The following is a 20,633-nucleotide window of genomic DNA, read 5'->3' as shown; positions in this document are numbered from 1 at the left end:
ATAAATACACGTAAATCTTGATTCATATGTTGTTTTATTCAGACCTTATGTAAACGAAAATGTGCAAATTTACCCGTTTTTACATAGAAATTAGGTTAATTTGTAAATTTCATTATCCAGGTCACAAAAGCAAAGTTCGAAGGGAATAATGGCCATTTTCTGTACTTTTACAACATAAGCAATTAAGAAATAGCACATACAATGCAGGAACAAAATTTGTGTTACATAATGTAATTGTCTTAAACACCATGTTGTACAACATTTGTAATTTGTTTGTGTGTTCATTAAACCGCTTTTATAATTTTCGTCTCCTGAGTGTAGTAAGATAGTAAACTCCCTGCTGGAGTGTTGTTTTGTATGTTTCAGTCTATTAGCAATTTGATTGGTTAAAATCTCGAAACAGATATCTGCTTTAGGTTTAAAACGTCTATTTTATGCTTAATAACATATCCTATTGTTTTCCAAATCTTAGAAGTTAACTCATACCAAATAATTACTTAAATAACGCTAATAATTTCGAAACCTGAGTTTCTCGGAGGCCCGCCATGGCCAGGTGGTTGAGGCACTTGACTCGTAATCCTAGGATCGCGGGTTTGAATCCCCCATCATACCAAACATGCTCGCCCTTTCAGCCATGGGGGCGTTATATTGTGCCGGTCAATCCCACTATTCGTTGGTAAAAGAGTAGCCCAAGAGTTGGCGGTGGGTGGTGATGACTAGCTGTCTTCCCTCTAGTCTTACACTGCTAAATTAGGGACGGCTAGCACAGATAGCCCTCGAGTAGCTTTGTGCGAAATTAAAACAAACCAAACCAGATTTTCGGTTTAATTATTCTGCTACGTAAAGTACACTCTCGTGTTAACAGAAAAGTAAAAAATTTCATGTGCGCTAACCCTTATTTACTTTATAACTCACATACACTGAAAGTGTCTGACTTAAGAAAAAACCAAAAGCCTTCTGTGCACCTGCAACGCCACAGGCTTCCAGCCCTACTGTCTTATATGACGAATTGTCCTTTTAATAGGAAACTACAAGATGGAGCGAAGGAAACTCTGTGGTTAAAACACATACTTTTTTGGGTGGGATAATGTACAAGTTGAGTATTTACGATGCCATTAAAATATTTACAGCATGAAAGAAAGCTCAAATCTTGTTCTCAGCGCCACTTGTGTATGTGGCCATTTCTTTCTAAGCCGCTGAATATTCAATACAAGTGAGCTCTTAGCGGTGGTGGTGGTCGCGTATAAACTGAGCGACCTTTAACGAGCTCCTTATCAAAGTATTACAAATGGCCTAAAATGTACGCAGGACTTCACAAGTACACAGGGTGGGCTAACGTTGGAAGGGAACGGAACCTCCAAAGAAAAAACACAACCAACTCATCTCACGCGCAACCCGAAACCGCCTTTTGAGAGTTTAACATGATTTAACTTTACAATGTTACCATGACTACGAATCTTCACCACTGTCCACCAGATTTGACCTAGTATTCGCTACGCGCGGGGAGAAATCCACTTTGTCTTGCCTGACCATAAAACGTTGAGTTGCAAGAGTAACCTTTATAGTCTTTTGGATGTAGGCGTCAAGTTTCTGGGAACAAATCTTTCTACGTCAGTTAAAATTTAACAAAACGTCAACCAATCAAACGTTCCGCTTAGCAGACAATATAACTTGATTTCTCGGTTCGTTCTATTAATAACTAACTGTTTATTAACACGCATGCTTTCTTTAGAAACATTTCTCTAGAATATATTTCCAGGATTTTCTCTCAGTTTATACATGGAAAGTACGTACACAGACGAGGCAGGATTGAGATGTGTTGAATATCACAGGTTTTGTGGTTCCGTGCCGGTTACAATATTAGCTCAGTGGAATCTCACAGTGAATAAGTTTCAGGTTCGTAACTAATAACACATCAAGCTGATAAATGTTTGCGTAAGCCGACCCAATAGTAAGCCTTAAAAGTAGACATAAAAAAATAAACAGTTACGCTGATGGTACAAAAACAGTGTAAGAAAGCGCACAGAAAAACCTAGGAGGTAGTACTGATGTGGTTAACGTTCCGGAAACTTTACAAAATGATTGTTAATATACACGTATAATATAATATGTGTATGCCCCACAAGAACACAAAAATCGAATGTTAATATATGAAAATAATAAAACAAAATCAGTAATAACATACAAGTAAATGAGTATATTGGAAAAGCTATTTGCTGTTTACGTAATAGTACTTGACATATTGTGAAGAGGGAAGATGGTACCGCTGCTAAAAAACAAATAAATGGCGGCATTATATTGCTTGCAAACTGTAACTGGTACAATGCTGTATACACATACCTGGTATCGTGTTTATGTAACAGACTATATAATTGGATTTATCATAGTACTTAATGTATTAAAGCGTTTGATTTGCTTAACATCATCAAACATTACACACAACCACTACAGATATAGGTCGAGACGACCAATTGTTTCTAATGAGCATAATAAAGTGTTGGGTATGCCCTGGAGGTGAGCGTGCCCTGACTGTGGATCGAAGGATTTATGGTACGTGCCGAAAAAGTAAGCGCTTCTCAAGCTGGAACCATGAGTGTGTTATAAGAATAACAGTCATATCCTATTGTCTGGCAGTATGGGCTGTTGGCTAACTGGTTTTCTTCTCTCTAATCGATCAGTTCAAAATTAGTAATGACTATGTGCAGATAATCGTTGAGTAACTTTGCGCGAAAACATCCAATCAAAATTTGATATATTAAAATATTGAATGGTGTATTTTGTCATATCGTCTAGATTTCTGACTAATTTAATGTTGATGAGGCTCTAAATTACGTAACAACACGATTAAATTCTAGCAACTGCACTTATTGAGTGATGGAAGATGTCAGTGTCCACATTTGACCTCTCTAAATAAAGTTTACGTTTGTTCTAAGTCACGTGATGAATATTCGTCACGTGCAGCAGAGGCAAGTGAATTCGAGCCTATGTTTATATTTATCAAATAAACATGTTACTTTATCCACTCGATTATCTACATAACAAATAATCATGTAAATGTGATAATTACTTAATGAGTTTCACTCGCCTGTGGTAGTTTCAATACAACGTTTCGTCTACACATGATGATTTTATTAGAACGCCTTTATGAATTTCACTTACCTGTGGTATAACTTTGATATAACGTTTCGAATTGATCGTAGATCTTTATCCAGCTCTGATAAAACATTATTAGGAAACACCGTGACCAAGCTACTCCAGCTGGTGGACAAAACTTATTACATTAATGTAAGTGAATCATTATCCAGTTTCTGAAACCCCCTCTCATTGTCCACATTTCCTAAAATATTCCTTAAACAATACTGTTCATGTAGTTTTATCACATGTTTCTATAACATTTGGGTTAAAATGATTAACTTACCTTGGAGATATTGAAACTGCAGATTGTGTTCGAAATACAAAGCCACGTGGAGTTGTGTTGAGGCAGTGTTAACTTTCACCACAAAATGAATCAAGGTGAAAATCGATAATGAAATGAGATTATTAAGAATGTTCTACACGGGGACCAAGTGGCAAGGGGGTGTGTTGTAGTCTAATGTTTAACTTTTTGACAAGTTGAGAGGGGAAGGGAAATGAAAAGGGAAAAAGACACAAGCGATATTATGTTTTAAAGTTACTCAGTAATGATGTATTGTAAAATAATTCGAACCATTCCTGCTTCGTACGAGAGTTTCTACGCACGTGTGTAAACCATGAAACAGTGAATTATGGGTGACTTAAATACATCAGGATGTATGCAACAAAACACATATTATGCCAGTTCCACGTGATTCAATCATAGAGCATGTTTGTACACTTCCTGACAAACCAGGCTTCCCGTTAAACAATAGAAGTGATCTAAACGTCCCGGATTCCACCCTGATCTGTATTTGTTTTCTGTAGAAAATCCTGGGTACGAGAATGCACATAACTTGCAATACACTAGTAAAATACGTTTATTGCATTACCCCCGAAATGACACACACACACACATATATATGTATGTTGCTAATCCGTGATGACGAGAAAACCCACCTGTAGAAAACATTATATATTTAAAAACGGCTAGTATGGGTAGAGAAAGCACTAATAGAGGAGTGAACTACGTTTCGCTCCTCTATAAGTGCCTTCTCTACCCGCACCAGCCGTTTTTAAATATATAATATGTATGTTATATTTACTTGTGCCTATATTAAATAATCGATACCGGTATAGTGTTGACATTAAAATTAAATTCGCAAAACGCAGAGTAAAATCTGATTAAATATTGCGGTTTTCACTTTTATTTCTCTGCGTTTCACAAGCACATCAATTGTTCTTATAATCTCTTTTTCATACCAATTATACCAGCCAATTAGTATCAACTGTATGTTAACCTTGGCTTCACCGTGTGCAAAGAGTAAAAAATACCCCACCTTAATGCTCACATTCCGATGACTGATTGTATTATTTGTTTAGCCCTTGATTATCTAAAACCGAAATCTGTTTTCATGAGAAATTTATCAACGTATTGAGATAGCAGAAAGCAGGTGGTAGCCGTCTCTAATTTGAAAGCGGTGGACGGGGGAAAAGGCAGATAATCAACACCGCTTGTCGTCAACTTCTAACGAAAGAAGGGATTGACCGACACATTATAATGCTCCTACGGCTAAAAGGGTAATATTGTTTAGCGATTGAATTCAAACTGGCATCCAGCACCTTGGTATTCGAGTGCATTAAACACTACATCATGCATCAAACATACGAGTGATTCGTTATATTCCAGTTTTAAGTTGTTGTTGTTTTAAATAAACTTGTATTCTGAAGGAGAACAGCATGTATTGTTACTCCAGGAAAAAAAATATATCACTAGATTCCAGACTTAATCAAAACATTAAAACAACTTTTTAACTGAAGAACTGTAATTAGTTATTAACTGTTTCATATTTTGGAAACAAGAGATCCCATCCCGTGGTTCGTTGCTATTTGTAACGCTAAAATTCGGGGCTCAGTCCCTACGATGGGCACAGAAGACACAGCCTACTATACAGCTTTATGCTTAAAGTAAAACAGATTTTTTTTTCTCCCAGCAAACTTTAGAAACTAGGTTTCAATATCGGTGATGAGCACAACACAGATAGTCCATTATGTAACTTTGCACTTAGGTACAAAACAAACGAACAAACTCTCGATTTTATGTAAAAATAAAATAAAAGTAACAAAGCTAAAACATACCTCATTGTATTACAAGCTATTAAATATTGAATGTTTTTCAATATAGTGTGTTGTGATTTGATTAATTTTCTATTTAGACTAAAAGTGTTTCGTTTCCAGATATATCCACTGAAAATTATTATAAAACCCATGCAATTATTCTCAGAAAACGGCATCTCATTCACGACCAGGAATTTAGTTCTGTTTATTTAGTTCAAGTGCTCTTTCCGATATTTCGTTGGAATCTCCATTAATATACGACAAAATATTACACACAGCCTTTATTGTAAAAGGTGAGGACCTGGAATTAAACCTAGTTCTCATTCCATGTGCTCTAATTCCGTATTGTAACGCTAGAGGGACTTGTACACTTGACACGCAAACAGTTTGTATTGTACAATGCACGTAATCGTTCTTTATAGCACAGGCTGACCATATCATGGCCTGCAGCCATTATACGGAGACTGCGATAAGGAAGAAATCTTCTGTGCTTGTCTCATTTGCAACTAAAATCGGGAATAAGAGAGTTAGCTAACTAGATACGGGGGTAGGGGGTTAGCAAGACCGCGCTGGCAACGACAAATGTTTCTGATTAGTTCCCCTATCTCTTGACATTAAATTTTAAAACCACAAATGGCAGTCTAAAGTGCACGCCAGATTTCGTAAGCTCTTTAGCATAGCGATACATGTACGAGTAGGTTGGGACTTAGCATTATCGTTATCTAAATGTTATAAACTGACTGCATAGAAAGAACTTAACATATCATCGGACCAAACATTCGCGGCATTGATACGAAGAAGTTAAAAAACGATTCTTATCGCCACGTTATCGGAAACGGAGAGAATCTCCACCTATCAGCAGACAACAAACAAATGAGTTAATGTATAGAACTAAAGTTCAACGTGTTATCGATAAAAACAAAACAACTCAGTGCTCATTATACAGCAAATAAACTTCTATTCAGTGCGGTGTTCTATTAGTTTTCTACAAAAATCCTAGAATGGTTTAAAAACTGTTCAATATATTCTTACAAGATTGCTAAGGTCTTAGAAAACTGAATTATTTCAGAAAATATTTCTCACCGAAAACTTATTTAAAAAAAACAACTGTTCCACTGTTATATATACATGTGATATACAAACGTTACAAATACGTATTATATATACATATAATATACAAAGATTATACATACGTTTAAAAAGACTGCAGACATTAAAATCTATGTTTCTAGAGATGAATTCTAAAATTGTTTCAACATGGTTCACTTAAGTGAAATATTATATATATGCACACACACACTCCAAGATTGTTACAGGCATAAAAATTGGTTCACTTGAGGGAAGCATTATATATATATACTCCATGGTTATTACGGGCATTAAAATCGCTTGTCTTCAGAGTCATTTTATGTACGGACTTTTTAAATAATCAGAATATATTTTTTTAAAAAAAGGTTCACATCAGAGGGATATTTTGTACAACTTTACTAGATTGTCGGAGTAGGTAAAAAGTCCATTGAACAGTTTTATATAGATTTCTAAAGCGATAAACAAATAAACAAACAACAGGAAGGAAAGAGAGATGAATGAATAAGATGTTAATAGCACGTGATATATATAAAAAAGTGAAAGATATTCTGAAAGATAAAAAATATCGACTGTCAGGTAATAAGTGACGGACAGATAAAACTGTGTACATAGAATGAACGTCCAATAGCTTTTTAATGAACTTAGCAGTTTCAACTTTCAACTGCCACAATGTAGAAGATTACAGCCAATACACAAACTATATCCATGTTACTTTCCCTCGTCAACAATTTTTATTACTTCTGTCTTGGATGAGTGATGAGACCTGCTTAGACGATCACGTAAGAGACTAAATACTTCTCGTAGTCCAACTAAAATATTCATCCTTTCCAAAACACATAATCTCTAACCCGTCATTTTGACTTGCGTCTCGGTGACGAATCGCTGAGATCATCTTATTACACTCCGCGTGCTTTCTATCGCGGCTCGTGCTGTTCGTGCACAAATCTGACACGTGATACAGCTTTGCTTCAATCACGCATTCAGGAATGACGTTTGATTCGTGCATTGTTTTCTTTTTCTGTCACTTTTTTCTTTCATTAAATCTTTCATAACCCTCTTTCTGCATTACGGTGTAAATTTCAAGTAATCATTTCATATAAGCTGGGCGATTTTCACTTTCTACTTTAATAGTATTAACCGAAATGATACGTCAGGATAAAATAAGGCGGCTACCTTTCTATCCATTCATTTATCTGTCTATCTGATTGATGGCCTGTTTGCTCACAATGTCATTCTCTCTATGTATAAGCCTGTTTTTATTTTCAAGTAACATTTTCCAAGAACCTTTATCTTAATTTGTTAGAACTCTACATTATATAAAAATGACAAATTTTTGGAATAATGTTCATAGATTAAGGGAAAAACATCGAAGTATATCCCACTCAAACTTGGAGTTATGGAGTTATTTATCACAAATTCAAGATTATTTTTCTACAACTCTTGTTTACAAAGTTGCCAATCATAAACGTTAAGCACGGGTTTTGTCGTAGTTTTCAAAAGCTCTTCTAAACTTTCCTATAAGTTTTACAGTTTCACGTTATTTGTTTAAAAACAATATTATATTCATAGTATTCTCCAGTCTCCAGATCTCTTTAGTGTTTTTTTTTTTTCTCTTCAGCACACACCTTGTAGAGCAAATGACAAACAGAACCATTTAAAATTAACAGTTTTTACTGGAGTTACCTGTATTGGTGAACTTGTTGGTTGAAACACATTTCAGTAAAAAAAATAAAAAGTTATTTCTAAGCCGTTCGACCTTTCGAATCATAGCGATGTTAGTAGCATATTAATAGGGTATAGAACTGATCAATATCAAGAACCTATGGTCTAGTCCTTTAATTGGATTTTTATCCACTGTCTTCCAGCCGATAATCAAGATATAAATATTCAGAGACGGATGCTTCTGGAAGGATTCTCCAAACCAAAAGAAACAATTTATCTTCAACGTCACTCGAACAGTTGTCGCGTGCTTGTTTATTTACCGAAATACTTCACTATATGGTGAATTTATACACCGGACTTATAAAGTTTGTGAAGCTATTTTAAAGTTAGAATGTACAAATAAATATCTTATAAAGTTGATTAAGACCTGTTTTGTTTATTTCTGTGGCATCTTTAGCGAATTTTTCACTGTTATTAACCCAGACTTGACGTTGTGCTATTTAAATTGAAATGCATATCTGCTTAGAAAGTTGTTTTTTTATTAAAAACATTTAATGGATGTACGTCATTCTCTTAATATCACAATAAAATATAATAATCGAGCTAACTATCAATTTTTAATAATTTTATCGCTTATTTTTCTATCCTTTGATAAAAATAAAACAGTTATATATGTCGGTGTAAACCTAGTTTTAAAACTCCTAATTACGTTTTGTAGAAATAATTCCCCTCAACATTTTTTTTGTGTGTGTGTATATTTGTCTTCGATAAATACCAGTGAGCCTGAGACAGATTAAGCCTATTTTTACGTTGTATTTTTATAAAATTCCAAAGATCTGTTGCTGTTTAAAGACTGTTTAGTATATACTATATTGTATGCTATGATGTTAAAGATGCGTGTCTAATAAAATCAACATAATCAAATCTGTTATGGTTAAAATGCATGGTGACAATCTGACAGTTCTTGTTTCTAAGCGCCATCTAGTAACAAAATGTGGTTCAACCAAACAGAGTTAAATTTAGCGAAACACAGTAAAAAAATAAAAATTAATGAGTGTTCGAGGTTTCGTGTTTGTGTATTTTATGTTATTTTCTTCTAACTACTGATATATATCATTGTAATTGTTCTTTGTAAACTTGAAGCTTTCACCTGCGGTACGACCTACAAAAGAATAGAAACCATAGCAACTGGACTGATTCATTGCTGAGCGTTAGTAACAGAAAAGACTTCCTGCTGTTTTGTTCGTTTCTCGCTCGTAGGACACTTTTGCAGTAATCATATAGTATAACAAAGTGTGTAATATAAGCACCGGTCTGCACTTGTAGCTGCTGCCCACGTGGTAGCTACTTAAGAAGGCCGACTCCACCTCTCACCAAACCTCCATGGCAAGCTGACTTACAGGTTTGTTAACTAGGATTTGAGTCAAGTTAATAAAGACCCCTCCGTACTTTACGTTGTTAAAGGTAAAGGGTTTCCAACAGCGATCAGGTCATAAATTATAATACATTAAAAATTACCGGCTTATCAGCTCTCACTACCTGGTATCTCAGCTAAAGAAAAAATAAAAGGTTTAAGAACCAAAATTATCAGTATAGTCAATGTCTTTACCTTCTACCTCACTTAAGAAATATATTCGAGACAAAGTTTTAAGAATACTAAAAACAAATGTTTTTACATAAGTTTCTAAAACGGTGAACGAAGATCCAAGAGACAGGAAAACAGAGATGAGTGAAAAGGATGCTAATCAAAGGTGATAATTAAAAAGATAGAAAGACCACGTAACAGCCTGCCAAGTTCCCATTAGTGTGTTCCTTAGCAAACACATACAAAAGGATTATGAACTGTAACGGAATAATAGTTAATAACATCTCGGGTCTTCCCTAACTTCTACCTTACTAAGTAATCACAAAACCGCTACGAACTGTATGGGAGCAATAATTAACAATCTGTCGGGTCTTCCCTAACTTCTACCTCACCAAGTAGTCTTGTTTGTTTGTTTTGGAATTTCGCACAAAGCTACTCGAGGGCTATCTGTGCTAGCCGTCCCTAATTTGGCAGTGTAAGACTAGAGGGAAGGCAGTTAGTCATCACCACCCACCGCCAACTCTTGGGCTACTCTTTTACTAACGAATAGTGGGATTGACCGTCACATTATAACGCCCCCATGGCTGGGAGGGCGAGCATGTTTGGCGCGATGCGGGTGCGAACCCGCGACCCTCGGATTACGAGTCGCACGCCTTACGCGCTAGGCCATGCCAGGCCCACCAAGTAGTCACAAAACGGTTACGAAGTGTTTGGGAACAATAATTAACAACCTCTCGGGTCTTCCCTAACTTCTACCTCACCAATTAATCACAAAACCGTTACGAACTGTATGGGAGCAATAATTAACAACCTGTCGGGTCTTCCCTAACTTCTTTTCTACCTTACCAAGTAATTACAAAACACAATTCGGTAAATTGCTCATGTTCAATGTACGTTTCAAAGTTAGCCAAATGTTTCTTATAGTTTTATTTTCTTTTTAACAACGGTCCCCAGTACAGACTTCGAAATTTAATGTTTTAAAATATCGGTACGAATACGAATGAAACATTAGTTACACCGATTTTTATTTACGTCGCATTAAATTAAAAATATATAAACAAACAAATACGTTTTCAGTTTTTTTTTACTCTCTTATACATGTACGTCTCTGCTGTTAACTTGTTTAACCAACTTCTACTTAAAGTAACATATTAGAGTTATAGTTAGTACAATGTTGGTAGCTTTCTTATTTGATTGTCGACTTCTTTTATCTCAAATTCTTAGTTCGTTTGTCGTCGTTCTCTCTAATGAACAGAAGCGGTCAGTTAAACGTGCAAAAGAGCTAAATGTAATCTCGTCCTCAGATACTAGGTTGGAGGTCATTTTCTACTCCATCCGTCAATGTCGATTTCCCCAGTCTGCGTTACGGTCATATTGGACAGTCGCTGTCTATCTACTCACTGTTTCTTTTCATTTCAAATCCAATCTCGCCTTTAACAAAACAGTACAAGTCCAGTGGTTGAAGAGAAAAATTATCTGGCGAGGTCCTTCCATTAGCTAGATGGACGCAGAACTGTTGTCCTTTCTTTCTTCACAAATGTTGAGCTGACGAGCAGTCTAACTCAAATCTAATCACGAACCCATGAAAACTAATGATCCAAAAGTTTCCTTTATGAAAAATTATTCAAAAGCAGTTTCTTAAGTAGATACTTGTCATTATAATTTTAAATGTACCAGAAAGCCTACATGACGTATTTCATCATTTTAGAAAGTCGTTCATATTCAGATTGGTGTTAAGCGATCCTAATTATGGCATGTTGAAAACGAATGCTAGTTATTTGTAGAATTCTTTGAGTTCACGAATAAAATCTTCTATGTAAAATTTGGAGATACAGAAACGGTTAAAATGTTAACATTTATTCACAGCAAAAAAATGTATCTATGGTTTCTACTGCTCAGTTAAACGTCTATGATAGAACAATATTATAGTTTTTATATGACAGTGAGTTAGAGTTGTGATGGTTATGTATTTATATGACAGTGAGTTAGAGTTGTGATGGCTATGTATCTATATGTATGTTATTGATTGTCTATTTTATTTCCCCGAAAGGAGGCGTTTTTTGTGTTTCGTCCGAAGTTAAACATAAATCAACACAATGGGCTACCTTTGCACTTGCCCACCACAGGGTATCGAAACCCGGATTCTAGCGTCGTAAATCCGCAGATATACGTTGTATCACTTCGGGTGGGAGCGAAAACCGCCTGCATGGACTGCCTGTTTTAACCATTCGCACCAAGATACAGTAGTGTATTGTCTGTCAGACATTCGGTAGACATTAAAATGACACCACATAAGGGAGACTTTAATATTGAAATTTGTACTCTCGTGACAAAAACAGAACGAGCGCATGCCATAATTACGAGAAGAATGATGCACTCTATAGGCTACAGTAAAGCATGATATGTGAACTTTGAAAGCAAAAACTAATAATATTTGTTACTCTTAATGTTGGCTCTATTTGCTTTTCAAACAGGACACTGTTGGAGATCCTGTGGACGTACGTCTGGTTTATAAGTACTGCTGCGTCATTCAATGTGTATGGACGTTAAGATCCACGCAGAAAAAGTAGCCCAGCCTCCAACCTAATGAAGGATGTTTATCCAATAAGTGAATGTTCAGAGAACAAGTTTACTGAAAATAAAATCTCAAATAACAAGAATTTGTATCTTAAAAGGCCTAAAATGTGAAAGGACAAAAAACTTAAACCTTCATACAAAAAGTTGGAAAATTAAGATTAGAATTTGAAGAGCACCACGTGTGGTGACACGTATTGGAATATTATCAAAATATATGATTTTTATATTAGTCAAAAACTGACAGAAAATGTAACTTCTGTATTCGAGAATATGTTAATACCTCGAATTCACATAAATCACCATTAACGATACGAATTTAATGCTACTAACATACATACAGGCGTGTCGAGTTGAGGTTCAAAGAGTCTGAGGCTCGAACCGTGATACAACTAAACACGTTCTACGCTTTCGACTGTGGACTCTAAAAGTGACAGGTAATTCTGTAATTCGGTTCAAAAGCTAGTCAAAGTCCTTGTGGCGGCCGGTGTTTGCAGTGACTGCTCTTCTCGTTTGTGTACTCCCGTAGACTCTTTGATTTCATTTACACATAAGGTTCCGTTTCGATCGGGCCCGGCATGGCCAGGTGGTTAAGGCACTCGACTCGTAATCCGAGGGTCGCGAATTTAAATCCCCGTCTCACCAAACATGCTCGCCCTTTCGGCCGTAGGGGCGTTATAATGTTACGGTCAATTCCACTATTCGTTGGTAAAAGAGTAGCCCAAGAGTTGGAGGTGGGTTATGATGACTAGCTGCCTTCCCTCTAATCTTACACTGCAAAATTAGGGACGGCTAGCGCAGATAGCCCTCGTGTAGCTTTGCGCGAAATTCAAAAGAACCTAACCGTTCCGATCGATAGTTTCATGTTCGTTAGCAAGAGACATTATATCATTTTATAAAACTTTTAAACTGTCAACTTTACCCGAATTATATCGTGTTACAGAAAAATATGAAGAGTTTTATGTTTAACAACAGCATTTTGTACCATGACAAATATATAACAATGAAAAATGGAATAGAAATGATATGGAAATCAAATCGTAAGCACCAGTGTTGTGATGTGGACATTGTTTTCAGTCTAGCGAAATATTATTATTATTACTTATATTAGCATTAGTCTTTGTATATTTTTAACACTGCTCTATTTATCTAAATCCTGTTATTCAAGGATTAAAACAGTTTATAGTAACACTATTCCAACTTCGCCATATTTGCCATATCCAATTATTGACAATATGGTGAACATAATGACTTTGGAATACTATAATTATACATTCATCGAATTCCTTGAAAATCCTTAATGATTAGCTAAAACATTTGTCTTAAAAATGTAACAAGTCTAATACTAATGTCTAGTGACAACTGTACTTAATTATAATCATACTTCGCCAGTCTGAAAAAGGCGGCAACACCATAACAACTGTTGTTGTAACAAATGACTTATATAAATAGTGTTTCAGTTACTACTTTATACGTTGTGCACCAACCTATTTGATGAGCTTTACACCAAGCAATGTGCTTTGTCGCCAATGGAGGTAGAGAAAATAATGCTGTTAAAATACTGTTATTATGAACTCTTCAAAATCCTTAAAGAAATAGATAAAGAAGGAAGTGGACAAAAATACTACAGCACTGTGGTGATTTTAAAAAAAATAACTTTTGTTTATGTTTTGAGTTTCACGCAAAGCTACGCGAAACCTATCTGGCTAGTCGTCCATAATTTATCAGTTTAATGACAAGAAGGAAAGCAGTTATCCATCACCACCCACGGCCAACAGTTGAACTACTCATTTACCAATAAATAGTTGTATTGACCTTTACTTATAACGCCCCCACGACTGAAAAAGGCGAGCGTGTTTGATGTGACGAAAATTTGGAGATAGTCATCACCGCCAACTCCTTGGCTACTCTTTTACCAACGAGTAATGGGAATGACCGTTACATTTAATAACCCACGGCTGAAAAAACGAACTTGTTTGGTGTGACGGAGATTCGAACCCGCTACCCTCAGATAACGAGTCTGGCCATGCCGGGTCTTGAGAGAACAACTTCTTCCTCTCTTCTGTAGAGTTTGCTTTGAAAAGTTTTCCACCCGACAGTTGAAAAACCATTGAATTCAACCATTTTACTTTCTGTAATTCCATCCTATCTGAGAAAACCTCCATTTTCGCATTTTTTATGTGATCACTTCCTCTCAAAGTACCAAATGTTGGGCTTATGCGTTGATCAAGTTGGAGAATGCCCTAAACACTTTGGGGTAAAGTAACTGGAAGGTATCAGAGCTGTCCACAACGTTACCTATTCCTCCAGTTTCTGTGGATCTTGGGAACTCTTTCGCCACGGTCATTTCCCTCATTCTACGAATAATATTCCCCATACTCTGTAAAAGACCAAAACTGATAAAGTTAAGTTCAACTTTGTTCGCAAATTTATCCAAACTGAATCTGCTTCCTTTTGGAATGTTCAATATTGCACTAGCTTTTGTAGCTTTTATTTTCGAAGTTATCAATGACACAGAGTTCTATGTATATTAAATGTATTAAGGCTGTTTACAAGGCAGCTCGTGAACATCTCAGTTTTATAAATTTGTCTCCAGTAGTTGGCCATACTCTACTTCATATTTGAGGTTCTTCTGTTATCTGATATTCCACATTATAGTGTTCAGTGTCTTCGTGCCCACTACTCTGAATATATGAAACGTACGTTGATAAAACTTCCTTTACCGTAAATTGTGTTTGTGGTTCTTTCATAAAGCTCTCATCTACTTATTCTTTCCATGTGTGCTTGTTTGTTTTTTGAATTTCGCGCAAAGCTACTCGAGGGCTATCTGCGCTAGCCGTCCCTAATTTAGCAGTGTAAGACAAGAGGGAAAGCAGCTAGTCATTACCACCCAAACGCCAACTTTTGGGCTACTCTTTTACCAACGAATAGTGGGATCGACCGTCACATTATAACGCCCCACGGCTAAAAGGGCGAGCATGTTTGGTGCGACCGGGATTCGAACTCGCGACCCTCGGATTACGAGTCGAATGCCTTAACACACTTGGCCATGCCGGGCCTTCTTTCCATGCACATGCCATCTGTTGAGGTGGCAGGTTCTTCTGTAAACACATTGACCTGTCTAATTTGATCTAACGAAATATTATTTTACTCTTGTTAGTTTTTGTTTTATCAAAGATTCTCCATTAGAATCGCTGAATATTCCTGTCTGTTTGAACCTTGTTGTTTGTGCTTTGCCCATCACGGGTATAGAAAACAGGTTTATAGCCATTCTTCAACATCGAGGTAGTTAGTACTCGTGGATATAACTCGTTACTTATTCGATGGTATTACAATTATGTAAATCCTGCTATGTTTGGCCCGGTATGGCTAGGTAGTTAAGGCACTCGACTCGTAATCCGAGGGCTGCGGGTTCGAATCCCGGTCGCACCAAACATGCTCGTCATTTCAGCCGTTCGTTGGTAAAAGAGTAGCCCAAGAGTTGGCGGTGGGTAGTGATGACTAGCTGCCTTCTCTCTAGTCTTTCACTGCAAAATTAAGGCCGGCTAGCGCTGATATCCCTCGTGTAGCTTTGCGCGAAATTCACAAACAAACAAACTACGCTTTTGAGTAAACTTTTTCCATGGTAACACCATTTCCAGCTGGTCGTCCTGTTTGGACCCATTTGGACGTTGTTTCAACTTCGAACTTATTAGTTCTGTGATAAACACGAAATTCTCCTACTTCCCTTCTTATTACCTCTTATTATCTTGTGTTGTTAAATCTTTTAAACATCTGTTATTATCAAGCTCAATTTGGTCTTAGAATGCTGAAGCTATTTTTATTCTAGTGAAAATGGTTTCCAACGTGGACTTAACACCTTTAGAAGCTTATTTCCATTTTTGTGATCAATCAAGGCTATATCAATGTTGGCTTCTTTATATTAAACTGTTTTTCATTCTGTTTAACTTGAAGGTTTGCTTTATAATGTCTTTTAGTTGGGTCATAGAGGAAAGACAACTACTATGGCTAAACTGTTTCTTTTTATTTAAAGACTTGTTGAAATTCACATTTCAGCCTGTTCTAGAAGTTGTTTAATTTGGAAAGTTCTTAGTGAAAAGGGATTCTGCCAGAAATTTTGCAAGAGATTTATCAGTTTCACGACAAAGATTGAACTTCAGTTTCATCTGTTCTCATCTTTGACATTTCTTAGATATCTTATTCTCTAAATGGTACTTTCAGTTTCTTTCACTGAAAAGCAAATTTATGATTTTCTCTTATTGTGTAGTAAAGGTAGAACTGATTTTCCGTTAATTACCTTTCTGCCAAAGGAGTTTGTAAATAGGAATATATTGGAATAATTCTTGACTCTTATCTTACTAGGAGCTTACTTAGGTTTGATCTTATCAATTTCTGGCTCCTTATGGGAGCTGATTGCCTTATTAGTTTTTCATTTTATATATTCTTAATTGGTTTAAAAATAGATCATAGTTGTATTTTACACAACACAGCCTCAACTTATCACTTATTTTGTGTTGATATCATCAACTTCTGTCTTCATATTATAGCTGATTAGCCAACTCTTGACTTTGGTCGAGATTTTCTTCTCTGCATACTTCGGGTTCAGAATTTTCAGAGAACTACAATATTATTTCTTCTAGCTCTCATAAAGCTCCCACTCACCTCAAGTTCTGGGAACGTGAGTTATACTTGTATGCGTTTTTGTTGTCCGCAATGTCTGTTAATCCTAATTGGTGTGTGGAAACGTTTTTCTTTTCTTCACTGTCCTTCTTGGTGGGTTTGTCTTTGACCTATCTTCACTGTAATAAATAAATTTTTATCAGTTATTTGAAGAAGATAATTTAAAGAGTAGCTTTCAGAAATTATGTTTATATTCTTTTGATTCCCCCAAACAGCCTTTAAACTTTATGGACTTATTTCTTCTAGCACTCATCCTGATTCATCCTGATGTGGTTTTGGATTTCCGCTCATCTCAGCTTTTCTTCCCACGCCGCTTTGTTATGGGCATTAGGATTGCAAAACACTTTGAACTTTCTAAAATGACACTCTGAGTACCTTGCTAAAAAAAAAAACCTACAAAATATGAACCACCTTTTCTGTTGTTTTCATGATTTTCGGCACAGTTTCATCTTTATGATTTGCTCCTGGATGGATCTTTTCTGCTATTAGTTGTTTTACTTTCAACACAATATTACTTTTATTGTCTTTCGTAAAGACTAATTGATGTTTTTTTTTTACCGCTCTATACCTTGGAACAGAGGGATAAACTCCAACTCTGTTCAAAACTGGCATCCAAATTCTTCTATATCTTGGAGTTATAGAACTACTATGGAGACTGCCTAACATATTCTTTTGACTTGTCATAACTATTGCTCTTCCCGAAGTAAACTTTATCAGGATCCAAGAGTTGGTCTCATTATCTTTATCAGGATTATTCAGGGTCTAACTTTTTATTCACAGTACCCTATTCTCTGAGTGGTATTCCACTTTGTTTCAAGATAGCTCCCTAGTTTATTATATGTGAACACACACGCCCTATAATATAGTGTTGATATTTACCTTAGAAAAATATATTTACTAAACGTTCCAAACTTCATCTCCTAATCTGAAGACAATCGCTTGAACTTGATTTACATTTCTTTTGCACTTTATTTTAACTCAATTAAAAATAGTTCAATATTACATTAGTTCTAAGCTATTCTTCAGACTTTGAAATGAACCCAAAACTTTGTCGTACTTCAAAGTTCTGGAAGATAAGTTGTTGTGAGATATGACTTTTAAAGGTGTTCACTTGTATTTACCCTCTGGTGGCTCAGCGGCAGGTCTGAAAGCTTATAATACTAAAAACGTGGTTTTGATACTCGTGGTGGGTGCTGTACAGATAGGCTAGAGTGTAGCTTTGTGCTCAGTAATAAATAACTAAGCCAACAAATGTTTATGTGCTAGTATAGTTTATTGCCCGGTAAGTCGTTGGATTTATATTGCTAAAATCAGGCGTTCGATTCTCCTCGGAGGACACAGCAAAGAGCCTGATGTGGCTTCACTATAAGAAAACAAACACATATTTCAATAGCCTTTTCTAGTTTTTGGTTTTTAAATTCCAAGTTTCCAAGTTCACGAAGCATGTAACGATCTTTGTAATTAAATATATTAAAAAAACGATTAGAATGAAGATTTTCCTTGTTATGCAATGCCCGTTTTCCAGTCTCTTTCTCTCCCTCTATATAGACACACACATAATATACAGAAAGAGAGATGTTTTTATTTTCATTCAGTTGAAATAAAATATTAGATTACTTGATGATCACAAAAACCCTCACACAAAAATAAGATTTTTAACTTAACTAAAAACCCTCATACAAATAGGTTTTTAAAGCTTACAATTAATACACAAGTAGGGTTTTTAAAGCCTACCAAAAGTCTTCACAACAAATAGGATTTTTCGCTTAGTCAAAAATCCTTTTATAAATAGTTTTTGAGCCTACCAAAAATCCACACAGAAATAATCTTTTAAGACTACCAAAAATCCTCCTGTAAATAGGTTTTAAGCCTACATGTAAAATGGCACTCAGGATGAGATTAATTGCTCAAATCGAACTTTCAGTGACGCAAGAGATTAAAGATTAGCGATAAAAAAAAAGTCCAGCCCTGACGTTATTTGGACACAGTAATGGAATGGAAGGAGTTTAATTTATTAATTTTGTTTTACGTTACTAAAGTCCTTACTTTGTGGAATTTGTACAAAAATACGCGATTTGAATTTAGACGTTTTCATAGACTGTCACTAGCGGCTCTGCTGTAAGACATCCTAATATCCGTGTAATAAATCGCTTTAAAATTGATAGAAGTCTTGGTATGAGAAATATACTCAATTATTACGCAGAATAAACTTTGTAAAATCCGAATGTTATAAATACAAATTGTTTGCTCGTATAGTGTGGCGATAACACTGCTTTTTGATACTATTCATGTTATATCGGTTCACTTGTTTTTTAATGTGCAAATTACACCTACTGATAAACGGGTATCATTTAACAAACTCTGGTTCACTGAGCTTGAAATAAAACAGAGAAACATCTAACGTGTTCCGCCCGAACTCTACGCTCCTTTTTAGGACTTTGATAACTATTATTGTGATGGCTGGTTGTGGATTTAAGTTCCACAAACTTTCGAGAAATACCTTTTCGTACACTGAGATTTTCTAGGCTGTTTCGGTATAAATCTTATATAAACAAAAAGTGCTTGAAAAATATATTTTCGTTAGGTGTGGTTTTGCAATTTCGCTTTGTAAAAACTTTGCTAATATTCTAATTTCACGGAGAGAAAGTAATCGAGCGACGTCATGAGTTGTGGCTTCACCATTCCATAGATGTTCATTACGAAGCGCATGCGCAAAAAACAGTGATCTGCGTGGATCAATAAAGATAGAAATCTTAGTTTATTAAACATTTACAACCGTAAACCGCCCTAAAGATTATATCGTTCTACACAAGAAATCAACTAAGTGTAGTAGAACTATAAAGCCATCTCTGCGCATGTCCTATATATACCCGATTTAAGATGACGGGTACAATTTTAAGTTATGCTTTTATGTTTTTAACTACGTTTAACCGTGTTAAATTGCGTGAGAAGCAATAGCAAGTTAAAGTATTAGTAAAAATACTGTAAATAATTATCCTATATATTTATATGTTTCATCGTCGAGAAAGCTCAACTCTGCAGTCTTTAGTAATAATACATTTTATGTCCTAAGCCTTGAAAATACCCGTTTCGTAAATACAGCACTGTTATTCCAAAAACTGTTATATCTGTAGGTCAGCGGTAAGTTTCTGGACTTAAAAACTAAAATCTGAGGTTTAATTCCTCGAGGTGAACAGAATACAGAGGGTGCATTGTATCATAGCTTTGCTTTAAACAACAACGACAAATACGTCGTTTTTGTGCAATGGATTTAAAACTATTTTTGGAGTTCTGTAAAGTGAGAAATATTTCAAATTGCAATATAAAGAAAGTTTTATTTTTTGGTTTGTTCTAAACTACTGGGGGAAAACCCCATAAGGTTCAGAATGTTTACGTAACACCAAGCTAACGTATACTATTAAATAACATTACATTAAGGGTATGTGTTATGAAACAACCAGCAGGTATCATAGAGTTAATGTGTTACGTACAGAAATTAGAGTGTTTTATAAATAAAGCACAACTTCAGAAAATTTTTTGAAAGCTCTGAAACAAATACTGACTACTGTATAAACTTGGTTAATGTATTCGTTTGTCTTCATAAGGGTACGTCTTTCTGTTAAACGAAATAATCCATTTTTATTTCAAAGTTATCTTAAAACCAAGCATGTTTTTCTCACAATATTAACAAATAACGACTGCATCAAGATACACCCCCGATTTTGAACCGATAGACAAGAGCGAGTACTGGCAGTCAGCAATAGCTACTGTTGAGCTGCGCTCTCAAACTTGTTTTTATTTGACCTCCTAGAGT

The 20,633-nt window shown here is 35.6% G+C and overlaps 1 long non-coding RNA gene across 2 annotated transcripts in view; it reads right to left on the bottom strand.

The window, feature by feature from the left end:
- The window catches only part of LOC143239273 (uncharacterized), a 40,630-nt gene extending 36,874 nt beyond the window's left edge, over positions 1-3,756 (bottom strand). For both annotated transcript variants that reach the window (XR_013021097.1, XR_013021096.1), the window contains exon 1: positions 3,419-3,756. This is a non-coding gene — a long non-coding RNA (uncharacterized LOC143239273). The remainder of the gene's footprint in view (positions 1-3,418) is intronic.
- Positions 3,757-20,633: the final 16,877 nt, after the last annotated feature.

The sequence above is a fragment of the Tachypleus tridentatus genome, chromosome 13 (assembly GCF_004210375.1).
Source record: "Tachypleus tridentatus isolate NWPU-2018 chromosome 13, ASM421037v1, whole genome shotgun sequence".
Classification (NCBI taxonomy): domain Eukaryota; kingdom Metazoa; phylum Arthropoda; class Merostomata; order Xiphosura; family Limulidae; genus Tachypleus; species Tachypleus tridentatus.
The sequence above is the reverse complement of the archived record's forward strand: the minus strand, read 5'-3'. Positions and strand labels throughout refer to the sequence as shown.